Genomic DNA, 12,254 nt, shown 5'->3' with positions numbered 1-12,254 from the left:
TCTTGTTCTCAAACACTTTCAGTCTATGTTCTTCCCTCAGAGTAAGTGACCATGTTTCGCAGCCATACAGAACAACAGGCATGATTATCGTTTTGTATATTTTAAGCTTCAAATTCCTCGACAGAATTCGCGACGACAAAAGATTTTGAACCGAATAGTAACACGAATTCCCAGCTTTTAGTCGACATTTAATTTCTCCGTGAATATGATTTTCCTCTGTTAATATTGATCCTAGATATTTGAAACTATCCACTTTATCAAAAGTATTATTTAATATTTTAACGCATCCATAATTTGCTGTATTCCGGTCCCGACGCACTTCCATGTATTTAGTTTTCTCTGCATTTCCTTCTAAACCCATGTCCCTGCAAGCGTTTAGTAAGATCTCTGATTTCTTTCTATTGCTCTCCTCTCATCCCCTATTAAATTTACATCATCAACATATGCCATAACCTGGTGAATACCGTTCAACTGTAGGCCCTGGTTGCTATCTTTGATTTTCCTTATAGCGTATTCCAGAACGAAGTTAAATAATAATGGCGACAACGCATCTCCTTGTTTCAGGCCATTTTCGACGTGAAAGCTCGTGGACAAAAATTTTCCTACCCGGACTTTACTTTGGGATTTATTTAATCATATCTTAATTAATCTAATTAGCTTTCTCTGTATTCCAATTTCTGTAAGAACGTTGTATAATGTTTCTCTCCTAACCGAGTCGTACTCCTTTCTAAAATCAATAAATAGTTGATGTACCGGGGTATTGTATTCCCACTTTTTTTCTAGGTTTGGCGAATGGTGAATATTTGGTCGATAGTTGATCGATTTCGTCTAAATCCGCACTGATAATCTCTAATAATTTCATCTGCGTATGGGGTCAGTCTTGCTAATAGAATGTTTGAAGGGATTTTATAGGATGTTGACAGAAGAGAAATACCTCGATAATTATTACAGTCAGTTTTGTCGCCTTTCTTGTGAATTGGAACAACGATTGATACTTTCCATTCTCGTGGCAATTCTTCCTTGTTCCAGATAAGGAGAATGAGTTTGTGTATCTTGTTCCACAATTTTTCGCCTCCAGCTAAAGTTAACTCAGCCGGAATTTCATCTACACCCGGAGATTTGTGTTTCTTTAATTTCTTTATAGCGGTTTCTACTTCTATTCGGTTGGGTTCTGTAATATACGGTTCTGCGGTGTGTATCTCCTTTTCTCCACGCATACTAGTTTTTGGTTGCGTGTTAAGCAAATCGTCAAAGAAATCTTTCCATCTACTTAAGATGCTATCCGTGTCAGTGAGAACTGTACTGTCAGATTTTTTTTAAATATATAAGCACGATGTTGATAGCCTTTCTTAAATTCGTTGATTCCCTTATACATATCCCGGATGTTTTTTTTTACTATTATCTTCAAGTTCCTTAATTTTAGCTTTCAGAAAATCGCGTATCTTTGTTCTAAAAGTTTTGGAAGTTTCCCGCCTGATATCTGCGAAATTTTGTATAGTTATTTCATTCTGATTTTGTAGCCAGCGTAATTTAGCCTGTTTTCTCTTCTCTGCTAGTTTTATGCATTCCTGGTCGAGCCATGGTTTTTTCCTACGTATTTCCGCGTGTCCCAATTTTTCTTTTGCTGAAATTTTAATGTTATCTCTAATTTCAATCCAGGTATCCTCAACACTAGTGCACTCCGAATCTTCTGGAGCTGAGAATCTATTCGAAACTTCAATCTGGTATTTCTCTCTTACCTGGCTCTCTTCTAATTTCTTTAAATTGAATCTCTCCGTTTTCGGACAATGAATATTACCTTTATTCAACGATAACCTCTCTCGTATTATCGCTGCTACCTCTATTATCGTATATTATCGTATGGAAACAGAGAGAGAGAGAGAGAGAGAGAGAGATTATATACAACAGCAGTGGATTTTGTTTCGGGAGAGGCTTGAGGAACGGGTAAGAAACATATATACAGTCGCGGATCCAGGATATGATCAACGGAGGGACTAAATAATACTTTGCCTCTTTATCCACTGCAAAGCAGAATTGAAGCTCATTTTATTTATACCCTAGCGTTAAGGGGGGGGATATGACCCCTATAGCCCTTCCCTTGGATCCCCGCCTACACACACACACACACACACACACACACGCGCGCGCATGCATACACACACACACACACACACACACACATATATATATATATATATATATATATATATATATATATATATATATATATATATATATATATATATATATATATATAATTAAAAATGCTGAAAATTTGTACCATGTTGTGTGAAATATTGAAGGGAAAATTCTTGCAGATACTCTGCAATACCACTAGATAAACCAGCAGTCTTGCCAACGCAAAATAAAGTATTTTTTCAAATTGCACTATGTAAGCCAAGGTATTATCTATTTCTAATTTAGATATTAAATAAAACCACAATACCACATACATTTTCAGTGTAACAAAGGACATACATAACAAAGGAAAACCACCAACATCAACATTTTGGAGATCTCTAATACTCAAATGGCATAGACGGTGCAATGCGCATTATTTGTATCTTAGCTTCAAATTCTATGACCGTGGTATAATGTATTTCCAATGAATGAAGAAACGAAGTTACCAGAAATGGAAAATTTAACTTTTTCTAAAGATTTTACATCCAAAACGCGCTGACATATTACGTCTCATCATGTAGATGCTTCCAAAAGACTTAATTGATCATAATGTCATTTACAACAATTGTTATTTCAAACCGTTTCAGAGATAGCAAACACATGGATAGTGATTGTTATACTGCTTAAAATAACGTATTTGTGTTAAATTTTTTAATGATTGTTGCTTTAGTTTGCTTCTATAACATTATAACAATAGTTTTTGGTGCTTTTAATTACAAGTCGCAGTTCCATTATTTTAAGTAGTGTTGCCAACTTAAATAAATTGCTAAATAATATCCTAAATATAGTGCAAATAACGTAGCTAAACTGTAAAATATTGCAAAAATTACTCGTAATTGGTTTTATGGTGCAAGAATGTTTTCAAAAGACGATTTTTTCGTAGTCTTATAATGTTAATGTTAATGTCAAAGTTTTGGTTCCAGCAATATGTGTAAATGCGAATTGTAATTAAAATTAAATGTAGTTGATAACTTTTCAGTAACCCTAGTTGTTCCCCTAAGCCTTAAACCTGATGTACACAAAACCATGGCTAATTAAAAGTTCTAATTACACCCTAGTTACATTTCACTTGTTTTAGTTTGACCACCGACCACCTCAAACTTGATCCATACCATAGCTATATGCAATTATTCAAGGAATTACAGTTAGTAATACACATTGTGTTGATTTTTGGTTTGGTTTGTTTTAGTATAATGTCCCACGATTATGCTAGGGTGTCTAAAGGGGACGTGGAGCTAATGATTATAATGGAATCCGAACCACTTCGGTCGTTCAACTGTACCCCTGTTGGAAATCGAATTCGGGACCACGCGAACCGAAGTCAAGCGTGCTATCCACTAAACCAAACGGAGGTCCTCACATTGTGTTGATTTAAATCATTGAGTCAATGTTGTCAGATTCGAAGATCAAAAACTAGCATGTCTGTGCTCCAAAAGTAGCGGATTTGAACTATTTGTAGGTCAAATACATACAGTAGAAACGAATTATTTGGCAACTAATGACTGGTACTAATGAAATGATTTTTAACATGGACTGGAAAATGTGCTGGACATATTGCAAGAAATTATGATCGATGATCAAAAACAATACTAGACAGGATACTACGAAATAAAAACAGCATTGAAAACGTCCTTGTACAAGAAGGTTTGACGAAATCAAGGGCAACTGGGGAGTAACCTGAAAAAGAATTGCTCAAGATAGATAGTTGTAGTGAAGACTTGGAAGGATCTTCATCCAGCAGTGGGTTGATAATGGTTGATTATGATTATGGTCATGATTTTGTTATATCTGGACCTCAGAGATAAACTAAACTAAGTCATATTTTCGTAATTTTACAGGAGAAGCGAAAAACTGGTTATTTAAGTAAGACCTATAGAACTGTTTTTCAAACTATACTAAGTAGTTACAACGTAATAGGATGCTTTTAGACTTACATTATTACACCACTAGAAAGAACATAGTATATTAAAAAAGTGTTGTTAACTCAATATGTATATACATACACACACACACACACACACACACATATATATATATATATATATATATATATATATATATATATATATATATATATATATATATATACAGTACAACCCCTCAAATCCGAACTAATTGGGGCTGAAGCCTGTTCGGATTTCGGGGGGTTCGGATTACCCGGGAAATAATATTACGTACTTATTTCGTAACTGATTTGGCGGTAAACAACGACTGAGGTTAGACAGGGTAGCCCAATGGTAGAAAGGGCAGTGACCTTGACTGGCGTGTGTACACTCATGTCCAAAATGATGGTCGCATATCTATAACTGTCTTCTTGTAAGAACATAATTAGATAATAATTTTGAATAAGCATTAAGTCTAAAAATGTTAAAACCTTAAAAAAACTAAATTTGTGTGATTAAATCTTTTTTTTTTTTTCATTTTCCACCTGTAGTTATTTTTTTCTCCTGAGAACGTGTTCGGATTTGCCGGGTTTTCGGATTTCCGGGGCTCGGATTTGAGGGGTTGTACTGTATATTAGGGATTGTATCGAGACGAGACGAGACGATACTTTATACAGTATCGGTCTCGTCTCGGTTGATAAATAGCGGTCTCGGTCTCTATCTCGTCTCGAGTCAAAAATCGCCGTCTCGGTCTCGGTCTCGTCTCGGTCAACAGATACCTGTCTCAATCTCGGTCTCGGTCTCGAAGGCCAAGTCTCGGTCTCGTCTCGGGTCTCGTCTCGAAAGTCTCGAAATATATAGTGTGAAATTAAAATTGTGAAAGTATTATTATCGTACAGTCTGTCGTTTCCGCTTCTTATATTTGCCTTCATTTTTGACTTAGAATTATGGTATAATGTACCCCTTCGTAGCTAATTTGCTAGCGCTAATGTTTCCATGCGTGTGTTCCAGGTTCAATCATCAGTGGGTATAACATACCCGGGATAAAACCCTAATAGTAACTAATAGTAACTAATAGTAACTCATATTTCACTTTCAGCAATAGACTTTGTCTCAAATAGCTTCAGTACTGCCTATACAATTAAACTCTATTAAATTAACCCCAGTACTATACAGTAGTTTATTTCCTTCCTTTGAATCAGGATTGTTCCATACCTTCTAACGGATAACGCAACACATAGCAGCACGAATGTATTTAATCGTAGCGAAATTGAAATTGTACAATTTCTCAGTTATTATCCAATACATTCTGCTTTGACTGTGATTTTAAAAACAGAATATAATATTCATTATCTTAACAAATAGAGTAAATTATTACTACAATATATTTTGTTTAAAATTGATCAAATGGTTTATTACCGTTTCACATCTCAGTGTTTAATTGACACTTTAAAACATGAACTCCCTTAACCTTGTGGTGGGAGCTACGGCACTCACCTTTACTATCTGTGGTCTCCGGTTGGATCACCAAACAAGTTAGATTCAAAGTCCGATGTTTCGTACAGTTCGCGTCTCACTTTAAGTATATTCTGTTTCTTATACAAGTTCATAAGGTTGTAATGTATTACATAAGCATATATCCAGTGCCGTAACATAGATTAAGCTTATTCCTGAGCTCTCAGCGGTGCATGTGATCTTTATTCCAGAAAACTAATCGTGCGTTCATTATGTTGAAATTTTATATTGATTGAAAATTACTTGTGAAACATGGACATACATATTATATCATATAAGTATATAGGTAATTCGAGATATATATGTATCTATTTTCTCTGTCCCGGCAATACGAGTAATTTTTAACTTTCTAGTTCTCTTTTCTATTAATTTTCGTAGTTTTGCTGCAATATGAAGTCAAATATATATATATATATATATATATATATATATATATATTTTTTTTTTTTTTGCTGTACGAATTTCGTTAAATTTTGGATCCGTTTTTACCCTACCTTGCCCAGTAAAAGTTATATATATATATATATATATATATATATATATATATATATATATATATATATATATATATATATATATATATATATATATATATGAACTTTAGAGGTAGACTATGCTAAATCATTTTTTGGCCGAAATTGATTTAACAATACTTTTTAAAATAAACTATGTTCTTTCTAGTGGTGTAATAATATAAGTCTAAAAGCATCCTATTACTTTGTAATTACTTAGTATAGTTCGAAAAACAGTACTATAAGTCTTACTTAAGGAACCGGTTTTTCGCTTCTCCTGTAAAATTACGAAATTATAACTTGGTTTAGTTTATCTTTGAGGTCCAGATATAACAAAATCATAACCATAATCATAATCAACCATTATCAACCTACTGCTGGATGAAGGTTTTTCCAAGTCTTCTCTACAAGCATCTTGATTATCTTGAGCAATTCTTTCTCAGGTTACTCCCCAGTTGTTCTTGATTTCGTCAAACCTTCTTGTACAAGAACGTTTTCTAGGCTGTTTTTTTTATCTCGTGGTATACTGTCTAGAATTGTTTCTGTTCATCGATCATAATTTCTTGCAATATGTCCAGCACATTTTCCAGTCCATATTAAAAATCATTTCATTAGTACAAGTCATTAGTTGCCAAATAATTAATTTCTACTGTATGTATTTGACCTACAAATAGTTCAAATCCGCTACTTTTGGAGCACAGACACGCTAGTTATTGACCTTTGAATCTGACAACACTAACTTATGTGAGGACTCCATTTGGTCTAGTGGCTAGCACGCTTCACTTCGGTTCGCGTGGTCTCGAATTCGATTTCCGGTGGGAGTACAGTTGAACGACCAAAGTGATTCGGACTCCATTATAATCATTAGATCCACGTCTTGTTTAGACGCCCTAGCATAATCATGGAACATCAAATTAAAACAAACCAAACCAAAAATCAACACAATGTGTATTACTAACTGTAAGTCCTTGAATAACTGCATACAGCTATGGTATGGATCGAGTTTGAAGTGGTCGGTGGTCAAACTAAAACAAGTGAAATGTAGGGTGTAATTAGAACTTTTAATTAACCATGGTTTTGTGTACATCAGGATTAAGGCTTAAGAGAACAACTGGGGTTACTGAAAAGTTATCAGTTACATTTAATTTCAGTTACAATTTGCATTTACATGTATTGCTGGAACCAAAACTTTGACATTAACATTAATATTATAAAGACTACGAAAGACATCGTCTTTTGAAAACATTCTTGCACCATAAAGCAAATTACGAATAATTTTTGCAACATTTTGCAGTTTAGCTACGTTATTTGCACTATATTTAGAATAATATTTAGCAATTTATTTAAGTTGGCAACACTATTTAGAATAATGGAACTGCGACTTGTAATTAAAACCACTAAAAACTATTGTTGTAATGTTATAGAAGCAAACTAAAGCAATAATCATTATAAAAATTGAACATAAATACGTTATTTTAAGCAGTACAACAATCACTATTCATGTGTTTGGTATCTCTGAAACGGTTTGAAATAATAATTGTTGTAAATGACATTATGATCACTTAAGTCTTTTGGAAGCATCTACATGATGAGACGTGATACGTCAGCACCTTTTCAAAGTGAAGTATTTAGAAAAAGTTAAAAAAAAAGTCATTTCTTGTAAATTTGATCCTTCATTCATTCGAAATACATTATACCATGATCATAGTATTTGACGCTAAGATACAAATGATGCTCATTGCACCGTCTATGCCATTTGAGTATTAGAGATCTCCAAAATGTTGATGTTGGTGGTACTGTATTGTCCCTTGTTAGACTGAATAATGTATGTGGTATTGTGGATTTATTTAATATCTAAATTAGAAATAGGTAATACCCTACATAGTGCAATTTGAGAAAATACAACTTTATTTTGCGTTGGCAACTCTGATTGTTTATCTAGTGATATTGCAGAGTATGTAGAAGAATTTTCCCTTCAATATTTCACACAACATGGTACAAATTTTCAGAATTTTGAATATATATATATATATATATATATATATATATATATATATATATATCGAGAGAGAGGAGAAGATTATATACAACAGCAGTGGATTTTGTTTCGGGAGGGGCTTGAGCCCGACACCTACCCTCTAAATACGCCACTGTACATCAGTCAACCGTTCCCATATTATATCACACAGCAGCGAAACAAATTTTTAGTAAAGGCAAAAAAGCTGTCAATATTCGAGACGAGACCGAGACTTTCGAGACTGACCAAGGTCTCGTCTCGGTCTCGTCACGATTTATAGAGGTCTGTCTCGGTCTCGGTCTCGGTCTCGGTACCATCCCTACTGTATATATATATATATATATATATATATATATATATATATATATATATATATATATATATATATATATATATATATATAGGGTGAGTCAAAATTCTTTGGACACCTGCATAAGTTTGAAAATAGACGGGAAAAGTTAAAAGTAATGGTGGGAACAGAGGTTTGATGAGGGGCCGCAACTTTTAGAGTGTATGTCATTCATGGCCACCATCTTGAAATCCACCATTTTGGATTCAAGTCATTTTTTTAAATGGGAAGGGGGTGTATGACATCAAATAACACTAGCTTGAGCTTAGGAATTTAGTGGTGTAATTTGTTTTTTTTTCTATCTTGTACAGATTAGAAGTTATTAATGTTCAAAGGTGGGAAATTACCTTGATACTGACCCAGTTCTCTCTTTGTTCCAGGTAATCTGAAATGGGTCTGACACGTGAACAGAAGATCGAAATCATCCTTATATCAGGGGAAAGCAGCTACCGAACAATAGCAACTGACCACAACAGATGGCACCCAGACAGAGAACCGGTATCGCACAGCACGGTGGCTGCTCTGTTCAAGATAGGGCACGTAGTGGGCGACCAAAGACTGCCACCAATGAAGAAACTGCAACGGCGGTTGTTGCGTCGTTTGTGAAAAGTCCTAAACGAAGTACCCGCCGTGTGTCCCTAGCATGTTGTAGTGTATTCTACTTTAATATCTCTAAAATTTTGTTTTTCTTATTCTGGTGTTCTATGGGTTAATTGTTCTGGTACTATTGTATAGAACATGACGTCATGTCTGGCTCCGTGATTTGAATTCCTTCTGCCGTTTGTCAGATTGACTTCAAATCGGGTGCGTATTGGTTGGATTTTTTTAAGTGTAAAATTGTGCCTTGCAATTCAATGGACAGCGAGGGAAAGGATCGAAGACGGAAGTGTTCATTTATTTAGTTCTATAGTTTGTGATTTTTTTCTTATAGTTTGTTTTCCTCCAGTGTTTTCTTTCTTTTTTTTAATATATGATATTTTGTGTTTGTGAAACTTCCTGCCATCGTTCGTTCCCGAGTTGACCATTGGAAGTTGCCCTTTTCATATACAGGTAAAAGTAGTGTTAACTTAATGTATAATTAAATTCAATTATTTTTGTTAATTTGATATTAATCTACTGTTACTACCGTGTTAATATATATAGAGAGAGGTTAATTGAAATTGAAATTTGAGAATATAAACTATATATTTACATCTTGTTCTATATGAGCTTCACTTACAGTATATATATATTGGTTGTTTACTTGTTCTATATGACCTCGTTAATAAATTGTTCATTGGTATACCTTTTAATTGAGTATAATGTTTTGATTTGGAAAAGCCTCTGGTTTCTACTATGTCCTGCCTAAGGGGGGTATCCAATCTAATAGCGTGCCGTTATGTATGTGTTGTATATGCTGCTGCTATGATGCGAGGAAATATTGCTTATTATTAAATTATCTAACTAGTGGTACAGTTCATTCCTTGACTTCCGGTGGGGCATGTATGATACACTACATGTAAATGGTTTGAAGTCAATCTGTCCAATTCGAGGCTTTTACATATTGAATTAGTTTGTTAATGCCCTTGCTGTTCGTATTATATATATATTCAACATGGCCAAAGGTGTAGATAAAGATAAGGTAGCCTCAGATACTATATCCGGATTTGATGATGATGGTGTAAAAACGCCGCCTCTAAATATAGATAAAATTGATAGGTTATTTTTTGGAATTGAAAGGTTAGGAGAAATGTTAGAAGACATAGCTGGAAAGGTGGGTCCGATGTCTTCTAGGGTACCTGTTAATAAGCATAATACGGGATCTGATAGGTCAACTGGTGCTATTCCTAAACGTACTATTAAAGTATCTGGTAATAGATGCCATAGTGATTATGCAAAGGACATAGGTGATGACGCTTATCTCCGTACCAATTCTTCTCGTTTGGAGGATAATACTGTTTTGACGGTGTTAAATAGATTTGTGGAAAATCTTCCAATTTGTGATGGTAATGACCCTGACAAGTTTTTCAATTTTATATGTAAAATTGACGATTTTTTAAGTGGTAATGAATTTCCAATTCGTTGTGTGGTATACGCTTTAAAAACAAAAACTAGAAATCCATTACTACAGTGTCTTAAGGATAGTGTTAAAACAACGAGGAGCTGGGGAGATTTATGTAGATATGTGATGACTGAGTTGCTTTCTGACGTGGCTATACAGCAACTTACCACGAGATATTTTTATAAACCTCAGGCTGAAAGTGAAGGGGTCTTGCAATATTCACGTAGACTTGATCAAGTATCACGTATATTGGATATTCAAATCTGTGATGAAACATACATCTTAACGGTGGCCAGTGGTTGTAGACCGGATGTTAGATCGCATGTATTTTATAGTGAGCATCCTCAAACGCGTGATGAACTTATGAACTCTTTAAAGGCTTACTCACAGTTAGAACTCTTTACGAAGCAGCATCAAACAACTGTTGGTGGATCATCATTCGTTATAAATCGTAAAAGCAGTGACTTTAGATCGCGTAGTGTAGTTCATCCTCATGTACGAAACAGATCAGGTAATGTCCATAAAGGACAGGTGTCTAATTTTCAAAAGGTTTCTGATACTCAGCAGATTCGAACCTCGGACTGTGGTGTACGAACCTTACCTCCATTAGTTGGGAAAGGTGGTATATTTATTGAAGTCGATTTGTATGATAAAAAATACTTTGCATGTTTGGACAGTGCTTCAAGTGTTAATTTTATAAGCAACGAAGTGTTACAGTAATTACTACAACGGGATTCGAACCTAAAAATACATGGTAAGAACTTTGTGGGACGTACTGCTACAAACTATCGTTTAGTGTTACACAAATATTGTTTGCTCCCGTCGAGAATTAATAAGCAAGAGTTAACTGTTTGTGCGTATATAAACGAACGTTGTCCCAGTGGCCAACATATTACTTTAGGAATGCCCTTTATTGAGCAGACTGCCTTTAAATTGGATGTTAAAGAACGAAGTATATTCTTTCCTGATCACAATTTCAACATTACGTATGTTTCCAAACCTCCTTTTTGTGGACAATATTCTGGCCCTTTTCCTTTTGGTTGCAGGAAGACGGGTCCTTATTCTACATCATATTTGATGGGTTATCTTACAAGGAACCGCACATCCTGCGACAAACCAAATGTTCAAAACCAGCTGGGCAGCGAAGATAAGAGCCTTTTCCATGGTCAAGGTCATAACACCTGTTGCATTCCTGATACAACGAGCGAGTTCTCACTAAACCAGGTGCCACGTAATACAGCCCTGCCACCCGGTCAACAACCTGTTGGAGATAAGGAAGCAGTACTACAGCAAGGTAAAGAGTGTGTTACTAAATATAAACAAAACTTTGCTTTATCTGAAGAACCTGTTATTTTTAAAAACGCTTGTTCTGCTTTAAATCAATTTAATGAATAAAATTATTTTTTAAATTCTTGGTCTTTAACGTCACAAGCTACTAATAAAGATTTTTTTAAAAATAAAAAAGTAATAAAATATAAAAATGAGTTAAAAGTTAAATCACCTGTTGAATGTAATGTTGTACAGGGTGTTCAGAAGTACCTTCGAACAGCAATGAGGTATTTGCGATTGACAGTAGAGTTACGCATAATTTAAATAACAAATCATCTGTTAACCAACTAGATAATACAACTAGAAAATTAATTGTGGAAAACATTGATAATGAACTTATTAATGAAGATCTACCTTACCTTTATTTGTACAGGTATTATAAATGATTATACTGATGTGATTACATCAAATATCGGCAGAATTAAAG

This window comes from Thermobia domestica, chromosome 17 (assembly GCF_964235325.1).
Source record: "Thermobia domestica chromosome 17, izTheDome1.hap1.1, whole genome shotgun sequence".
Taxonomy (NCBI): Eukaryota; Metazoa; Arthropoda; class Insecta; order Zygentoma; family Lepismatidae; genus Thermobia; species Thermobia domestica.
The sequence above is the reverse complement of the archived record's forward strand: the minus strand, read 5'-3'. Positions refer to the sequence as shown.